Below are 8480 nucleotides of genomic sequence, written 5' to 3'. Positions count from 1 at the left end.
GTAAGAATATGCTCCCTCCTCCAGCCGATACCAGAAATGCAACGTTGGTGGGGCGCTTGGGTGGCTCAGTCTGTTAAGCATCTGACTCTTGATCTCAGCTCAGGTCTTGATCTCAGGGTCGTGAGTTCAAGTTTCGCATTGGTCTCCAAACCCAGTGTGGAGCTTACTTTTCTTTTAAAAAAAAAAAAGGAAAAGAAATTCAACCTTGGAAAATTCATTCTTAGCAGCTGGGAAGGCATGGTCTCCTGGTCGAGTACACCTGCCCTCAGGGGAGGTAGACTTCACTGGCAATCAGCATCTGGCCTGAGTCCCTTTCTCAGATGCTCTCCACTGTCTGGCAGAGCCAGGCCCTGCAAGCAAGCTCCTGTCCCTCAGGCAGCTGGGGAGCTCTGCCTCCAGCTGGCCTGGTCAGTCCAACTGGGAGCCTTGGCCTCTCCCCTTCCTTCTCTGAGGAGACTGACTGCTTCTTTCCTCCTAAAGATACTCCTTAATTGGAATTGGGTGTGTGGGCTACAGGATTCCAGGCTCTCCCTTCTTCCATTGTCCCTGGAAAAAGAGAAAGAAGAAAAAAAGAAAGAAAGAAAGAAAAGAAAGGCACAGACCCTATTGCTTTTAAGAGCCACACCACTGAGAAGTGACACAGGAGATCACGAAATCCAAAAAGCCATTGTCTTACTCATTTTTCTCCTGGTCTCAAGGGGGCCATTTGCATATCCGGAGCTATCTAGAGAAAGGAATCCCACCCAGTAAAGACCCTCCCAGCAGAGGATTCCTTTGGGCAGTGTGCCACCAGGGGTGTCTGTTGGACAAAACCAGAGCTGAGATGCATGGGCACTGGGGACACCATGCCCCACGAGCAGCCATTGGCATCTGACTGTTTAGAGCAGGTGACACCCCTGTGGGAACCCTCTCCTCTGTTGATCCAGATATGACATGGAGGCCAATTTGCCAGAAGACAGCCTGAGGCCCTCAAGCGGGGAGACTTGGCAGTGAAGACAGGGACCCAGGCCTGGACCCAAGGCCTGAGTGTCAGCAGGAAGGAGTGGCTGCAGATGTAGGATGTCATTGCCACCAGAACTCATCCGTCCCATCGCCCCGGGACAGAACCAGCTCAATGTAGAGGGACAGTTTGGCACTCTCGGGAGCGAGATGAGGCAAACACGTCCGTATTTCACAGGAGCGACACTAAGGTTTCAGCCTTTAGACCCTGCAGCCCTGCAGGCAGGGAGCCGGGCACCGGGGCTGTGGGCTCAGACCCAGCTCTGCAGCGATGCCCAGCTATGGAGGCCCAGACTGAGGGGCTGGATCTGCAGACCCTCTTAAAAAGGAAAATCTCGCAGAGCAGGCCCAGGCCCTAAGGCCCCAAAAGACAGGAAGTGACTAACAATAGCTGGAGATAACCAGAAGCCCCACTGCGAGCAAGAGATAACCAGCCGGTTCTGCTTCTCTAAACAGGCTTTCCACCACAGGCTCCCTGCACTTCCCTATAAAAGCTCTGGAACCCCGCTGCCCGGGACCCGGAATTTCCAGCACAAGCTTGTCTGCGTCTGCCAGTATAAAATAAGCCCTAGTTCTCTTATTTCTCCGAGTGTCGCTTGGTTTCTCACCAGTCTGATTTTTATTTTCTGCAACACCCTGGCTAGGGTCTGCACTGATTTATGGGCCCACGAAAGCACCCTGGGGGTGTGGCAGCCTGGTCTTTCTGCCCTTAGGCAGGAGGGTTCTGGCAGCCTGCAAAAGGTGGGCATTCAGGCTAATGGGCACGTGTGATACTACTCCCAGCAGGAAACACCAGAGATGGCTTTAGCACATACTGGTGTCCTGAGGGCAGGAGTATCCCCTGGGAGAGGCACTTCCTCCCAAGGAGCGAGGCAGAGGATTGGTCCTAACGTGGGGCACGGGCGGTCAGGCCACCCCTTAGCACCTACAAATACCAATGCAGCCAGATTTGCCCCGGGGCAGAGGCCAGAAGTCAGGGCTGGCTATTTCCATATCTGGACCACACCTGATTTATGTGTGTAGCCGAGCCTGGTCTCAAACCCGTCTGTCCCCGGTTCCTCAGCGTGGTTTGCCCTGGACCCTCTGGCCCTGGTTCTGAGTTCTTTGGAATGCTTGGGCAGAGCTGAGCCAAAGGAGAGCTCTTCCTACCGTCCCAGGACAGGCTCCCAACCCAGCTCTGAGAGTGCCAGGCACTCTGGACTTCTGCAATGACTGAGGATTTCCTTAAGCTAACAAAAGAAAGATCCCTTTTGTTCTTACCACCAGTTGAAAAGCTCACAGCTCGTGCTAGCACTAGCAGGTGCACTAGGAATGCAGGCTGGAAAGAGGGCTATGTAGTCTATTTTTCACTGAAACGGTTTGGGGTCTGGTGATCGGCCTGGCCTGAAGATGGCCAACAGCAGCCTTGGACCTGGATTCTGGAATCTCCCGTTTGCAAGAATGCCCACATGATCTGCTCTATGGGAAGCTGTGCCACTAGAGGGGTCTTTGGTCCCAGGAAAGTATACTGGACCAGACGGTGTTCAGAGAGGGGTCCTCTGAGATGGCTGTACGTGGGGCCCTTTCCTGCCAACATGGTCTTTGGCCCACAGCTTCAGAATCACCAGGAAGCTTGTTAAAATGCAAATTCCAGGGTCCCCAGCCCCAAATGGCAATCTCTGGGACTGATGCCCAGAAAGTGGTGCATTTAACAAGCTTCACAAGTTTTTGGGTGATAACTTTTTTGCCACAAGGAAGGCTGACATCCGCTGCCCTTTGATAAGACTCACTTTTATCTTCTGACTGAAGAACCAATCTAATGTGGCAAAGCCTGCAACATAATAGCGAGAGGAGAGCAACTCGGGCCCTGCGGGGTGAGACCGCACACAGTGGGGGTTTGCTGACTTCCGGGTTGCTTTGTTTGGGTGTTTCCTGTGTTCTAGTTTATTTCAACATTGATTCGAGTAGAACCAGCTTTCAGAAACAATGACAAGAAAGGAAAGAAGGTGTTTCCAGAAGGAAAAAATGAAACCAGGAGGAGAAAGCAGCTGGTAGTGGGGGCGGGGAGGGCTGGGTGGAAAAGCAGCAGAGCTGGGGGTGAAGGCTGCGGGGGGCGTGGGGGCGTGGGGACAAGCAGGTGAGAGAGGAAACAGCTGTCACCCTGCAGCTGTTTATAGGACCTCAGAGAGAGGGGCGAGTGGAGACCAGCTTTAAGATGCTTTGCTGGGGGTCCATCTTGAGAGACCTGAGATGTCTACGTTAGTTTTGAAGCTTTCTTTGGATGCTGGGCCGGTAATATATTGGAATGTGAAATCACCCTGAGGTGGCTGCCATGCATCCCCGTTGTGTCTGGGCTACGGGCAGTTGTGAAGAACAACAAATCCAGAGCAGCGCCAAGTCCTGGGTAGAAATGCTTCATGGCAATGACCGCAGGGAAAAGCAGGAAGTGAAGGCAGGAGGGGCCCAGAGCAGAGGACCAGAGGCCCCAAAGGGGCACGGAAGCAGCCACATCTTGAAAGAGGCACTGTGGTTACCCACCGTCTAGGCCCAAGTGTAGACAGGAAGTTGGGGAGGTGGCTGGGGGCGTGCCCCTTGTACGACCCCGCCCTCCCCTCTTAGTGCTTCCAAGCCTCAAGTTCCCACTGTCGGGGCTTTACAGGGGGTGCCATGGAGTGGGGGTGCCAAAGAAGGACCGCTGTACCCAAGGCAAGAGGGGCAGAGAATATGGATGGGGGTCAGGGGAGTCTCCTCTAGGCTCTAGCTTCTATCCTAAAACACCTAAAATTAAAACACACCTTACACTTGATGTAGTTTTGGAATGTTGGTGAGGTCCGGAGCCGGAGGCCAAGAAAGAATTCTTGAGACGTCTTTGGTGCAAAAAAGTGGTTTTATTAAAGCATGAGCAGGACCTGTGGGCAGAAAGAGCTGCTGCCCGGGGCTGTGCAGAACAACTGACATATACTTCGGGGTTGGGGGAAGTCAAGACGAAGGGAACTTCTGAAAGGATTTTCATATGCTGAAGAAGACGTACAGGATACTGGAGGCCTGGCTATTGTCAAGCTTAGGTAGTTTTATCCTCCAGCAAGGCATTAACATTAAGACAGGAGCTTCCTGGAGGAATGCTATACTCTGCCTGCCTCAAGTATTTGTCAAGGAGCTGCAGGTTACAAGGACGTCCAGTTTTTAGCTACATTTCCCTCTGAAAGTTAGGTCATTGACAAGAATGCCCCCTTCCTGCAAACCACCAGGACATCTGCAGACCAAGGGAGACCCATGTCCTGCAGGACTGCAATCTCTGCAAGCCAACCACCTGCTCTTCCTTCCCCCAGCTCCAGGGCAGCCAGGAGTGCCAGAGGATTGTCCCACACACCCCACCCGGGAGGTGGGGGTCTGCGGGTGTCAGCTGTGCCCTGCCCCCAGCCCGCCCTCTGCTCCCCCATCACACTGAAGAATTGCAACTGCTCCTGACCCCCAGGAGAGAGTCACAGTCCCACTGAGCGGGCACAGTCCACCCACCTAACTTCTTTCCATTTAACTATTTCACGTGGTTATTTCACAGAAGTCATTTCTTGAGAACTCCTAAGCCTGGCTTTGGCTTTATTTCTGCCGAAAGAACACCTGCCCTCAGGGCCCAGAGTATATAAAACTTTCTTTCACTGGCAGATAATGGAAGGTGCCCAGCCCCAAATTAGTCATTCTAATTCCTTAGCAGGAAAGAAGTGTCATTTGATCCAACCACGTATGCAGCATGCCTGGCACACAGTGGCCACTCAATAAAGCAAAGTCATTGCCATTGCCTGAGACTAGTGGGCATTCCTAGTCCTTGAGCTGCATTGCCCCAGCTCCTCCCTCACCACCCTGCCCGTCGGTGGTCCATGGCGCTGAGGTTCCATCACGCTTCATGCTTCAGCCTGGATGCAGCACAGATGACCAGCTTCCATCAGGCTGGCCAGAATCCCCCACCTGCCTAAGATCAGACAGGGGGATCCCCAAAGAGAACGCGACCCCAGCCCCCTCCCAGAGAGACTACGTGCCTAGAGAGGTAATCTATGGGGATGGAGGGAAACTGTGAGGGCGGAGTTCCTGAGACCCAGCCTCCTCGTCTTTGTTTCCCTGGATGTAGTTTTCATTGTGGGGAAACCTTTTTTAAAAGGCGAGGGAATGCTTTTCTCAAAAATACTCACAGCGAGGCATCATCCTTGCCTCCCTTCCCCACTCCACCCCTCCCCCTGCTCCCTGGGGTGGAAATTCCTGATCTAGCCCAAGGGCCAGCCCCAGTGACCTTCCAAACGAGAGGCGGGAAGTTGGCAAACAGCCACAGCCCTCCAAAGAGCTGACCCAGGATTTACTGGCTCTGCCTTTAGGTGGCGTGAACGCAGAATGGGCTGCATATGCTCACTTCCCCTGGAAAACCACCATCACCCAGGTTTTGCAGTAGCTTCCCTGGTGTCCCCACTTCTACTTTGCCAACCCCCATCCCAACCGCCCCCAAGCCCCATCCCAGGCCCTATTCCCTGCGCAGCCCGTTAGAACCCTTGGATCCTACTGACTCCACCTTCATGGCAAAGCCCAGGGTCCCGCCTGGTGGAAACTCCTCAACTCCTCTTGCCTTTGCTGCATCCTCCGCACCTCACTCCTCGCCTCCCTGCTCCCAGAGCACCAGGGGCTCCTGCTCAAGGCCTTTCCAGCAGCAGTTCCCTGTTTCTGGAAGTTTCCTCCCCCTAGAAACACCCATGGTTCTCTCTCATCCTTAAGGCGTTTTACTCAAATCTCTCCTTCTTGGGGAAGTTTGCCCCAACTTGCCCCTATCCCTGCACCCCCACCCTCACCTGACCTCTCTCACTGCCTCTTACCTGCTTCCTTTGTTTCTCTGCAGGGCCCCATTGATCACGTTCCAACACATATTGTCCTTCGTTTAGTATGTTCCGTGTCTGTCTCTTGCCACTATGATGTAAGCTCCCCAAAGACACAATTTTTTGTCTACTTTGCTTGCCAGTATACCCCTGCCAAGCTTAGAAATACCTCGTAAATATTCGTAGAATGAATGAATGATTCTCTTCTCCCAGTTAGCCTGAGCCAACAGGCCTGTGGATTCCCCGAGCAGCATCCTGCCTCCCTGTCCCCGGTCCTTCATTCATTATTGGGGGGGGGAGGTCTCATGCCTGAGCACTTGGGCCTAACTTTCTTGTGGTAAGTGGGGTTTGCCCCCAAGATTTCCGCTGCAAAAAGTATCCCAGAGGGGGACAGATGGGCAAGGCCAGGTGCCTTACAAAACGCTTCATTATTGAGAGACTTGTCAGTTCTTCTGGCCACAGACAACATCTCAGGCCACCTCAGGTCCCCTCAGATGTCACCTTTAGTTTCAACCCCAGTTTAGAGACAGTTGTCTCAGGCTGTTTCGCCCACAGATTTTGAAGAAAGAACAAGAGGCCTTAAACTCAGTAAGCTTAGATGCTGTGACTCTCATTTCTGCTTAGGAGAGAAATGGATTAAGAATTCAAGACTCCTCCCCATCTACTGAGCTGTGTCTGCTCTTTGATTTCAAAGACAAGACTGGTCTCTGGGCCACAGTGGGTATTTTACATGAGATTCCAGGCTCTTAATGGATCTCTTCAGATACCAACAGCACTGAGAGACAGACAACTGGGGGACGTGGCCTCGAGATGGACAAATTCCCATTTTAAGTGACATGGGCTGTGATCTGACGTTCCACCTTCTAGCTTATTCCTTGCCTGTGTACCAGTCAGATGCCAGTCCTATCTGTGCCCACCTCCAAATCTCTTCCCCGTGCACTGCAGCAGCCTGGAATTGACCCACTCTTTCCAGTCCTGCCTCCAGTTTCTGACCTTTACAGTCTGGTCATGGATTGTTGCCACTGTTCAATATGTCTTTTTCTTAACTGCTCCAAAGGAAATGCCCATCTCACCCTAAAGAAGCAAGAAGAGGAAACCAGGAGTCTTTTTATGGCTTCCTTCAGTTCAGAATTGCACAGCACCCCTGAGCTCACTAAGCCATGGATTCCATGGCCATCTGGAATGCTGAGTATGTGCAGAAAGTGAGAAGGGGAATAGGGTTCCATATGCCTCCACTCCTAAAAATTCCCAGAGAAAAATATTTTTTATAAATGCCGAAAATATGATAGGACTGTTCATGGAATCAGCTAAAGTGAATCATGGTTCTTTTTGTTCTAAAACTATAAAGGTCTTAATTTTTCATGATGATAGAAATAAAAACCCTAACTTGTACAGCAAATAGTTTTAGAACAATTGTATATCCATCCACATGCAAAAAAATTAAAAAGGGGAAAAAAGGAACGCAACCTCATAATCTCANAAAAAAATCAAAAAGGGGAAAAAAGGAACGCAACCTCATAATCTCATACCAGATACAAAAATTAATTTAAAATGGATCATAGACCAAATTGTAACAGGTAACACAGTAAAGCTTCCAGAAGAAATATGGGAGAAAATATTTGCGTCTGTGCTCAGCAGGATGACTTCCTAAAGTTGCCCATTCCCTAACCTAGAACCTGGAAAATGTTAAGTTATATGGCAGAGGGATTTTGCAGATGTAATTAAGGTTACAGACTTTAAAATAGCGAGGATATCCAAGTGGGCCTCATCTAGTCACAAGATCCCTTAAACACAAAGGACTTTCTCCAGCTGAAGCAGAGGGAAAATTAGAGATTCTAACTATGAGAAGGATTACACTTTCACTGGCTCTGAGAGTTAGGCACTCATGTGTGAGTATCAGAGAGAGGCCTCTAGGAGCTAAGGGCAGCCCTGGCTGACACAAGCAAGGAAAGGGGGACCCTAGTCCTATAACCTCAAAGAACTGGATTCTACCAACAACCTCAATGAACTTGGATTCTTCCAAGGAAATGGATTCTTCCTGAGCCTGTCAGCATGAGCCCAGTCAACCAACACCTTGGTTTTGGTCTTGTGAAACTCAGAGCAGAGAAACCAGCCAAGGAAGCCACACTTCTGACATATAGAACTGTGAGATAAGAAATTCATGCTGTCTTGGGGCACCTGGATGGCTCAGTCGGTGAAGAGTCTGCCTTTGGCTTAGGTCATGATCCCAGGGTCCTGGGATCCCAGGGTCCTGGGTGCCACATTGGGCTCCTTGCTCAGCAGAGAGCCTGCTTCTCCCTCTGCCTGCTGCTCCCCCTGCTTGTGCTCTCCCTCTCTCTGACAAATAAATAAATGAGATCTTTTTTTTTTTTTAAGAAATTCACGTTGTCTTATGCCACTCAATTTGTAGTAATTTGTTAACAGCAGTAATAGAACATTAATCGAGACCTTGGGTTAGACCTACCTAAAGATTTTAGGTAGGACATAAAAGACATGAACCGGGGGCACCTGGGTGGGTCAGTCTGTTAAGTGTCTGCCTTTGGCTTAGGTCGTGATCTCAGGGTCCTGGGATCCAGTCCCGCACTGGGCTCCCTGCTCCACAAGGAGTCTGCTTCTCCCTCTGCCCCTCCTCCCACTCATTCTCTCAAT

Source organism: Ailuropoda melanoleuca, chromosome 2, assembly GCF_002007445.2.
Source record: "Ailuropoda melanoleuca isolate Jingjing chromosome 2, ASM200744v2, whole genome shotgun sequence".
NCBI classification, from domain to species: Eukaryota; Metazoa; Chordata; class Mammalia; order Carnivora; family Ursidae; genus Ailuropoda; species Ailuropoda melanoleuca.
This window is presented reverse-complemented; position numbering follows the sequence as displayed.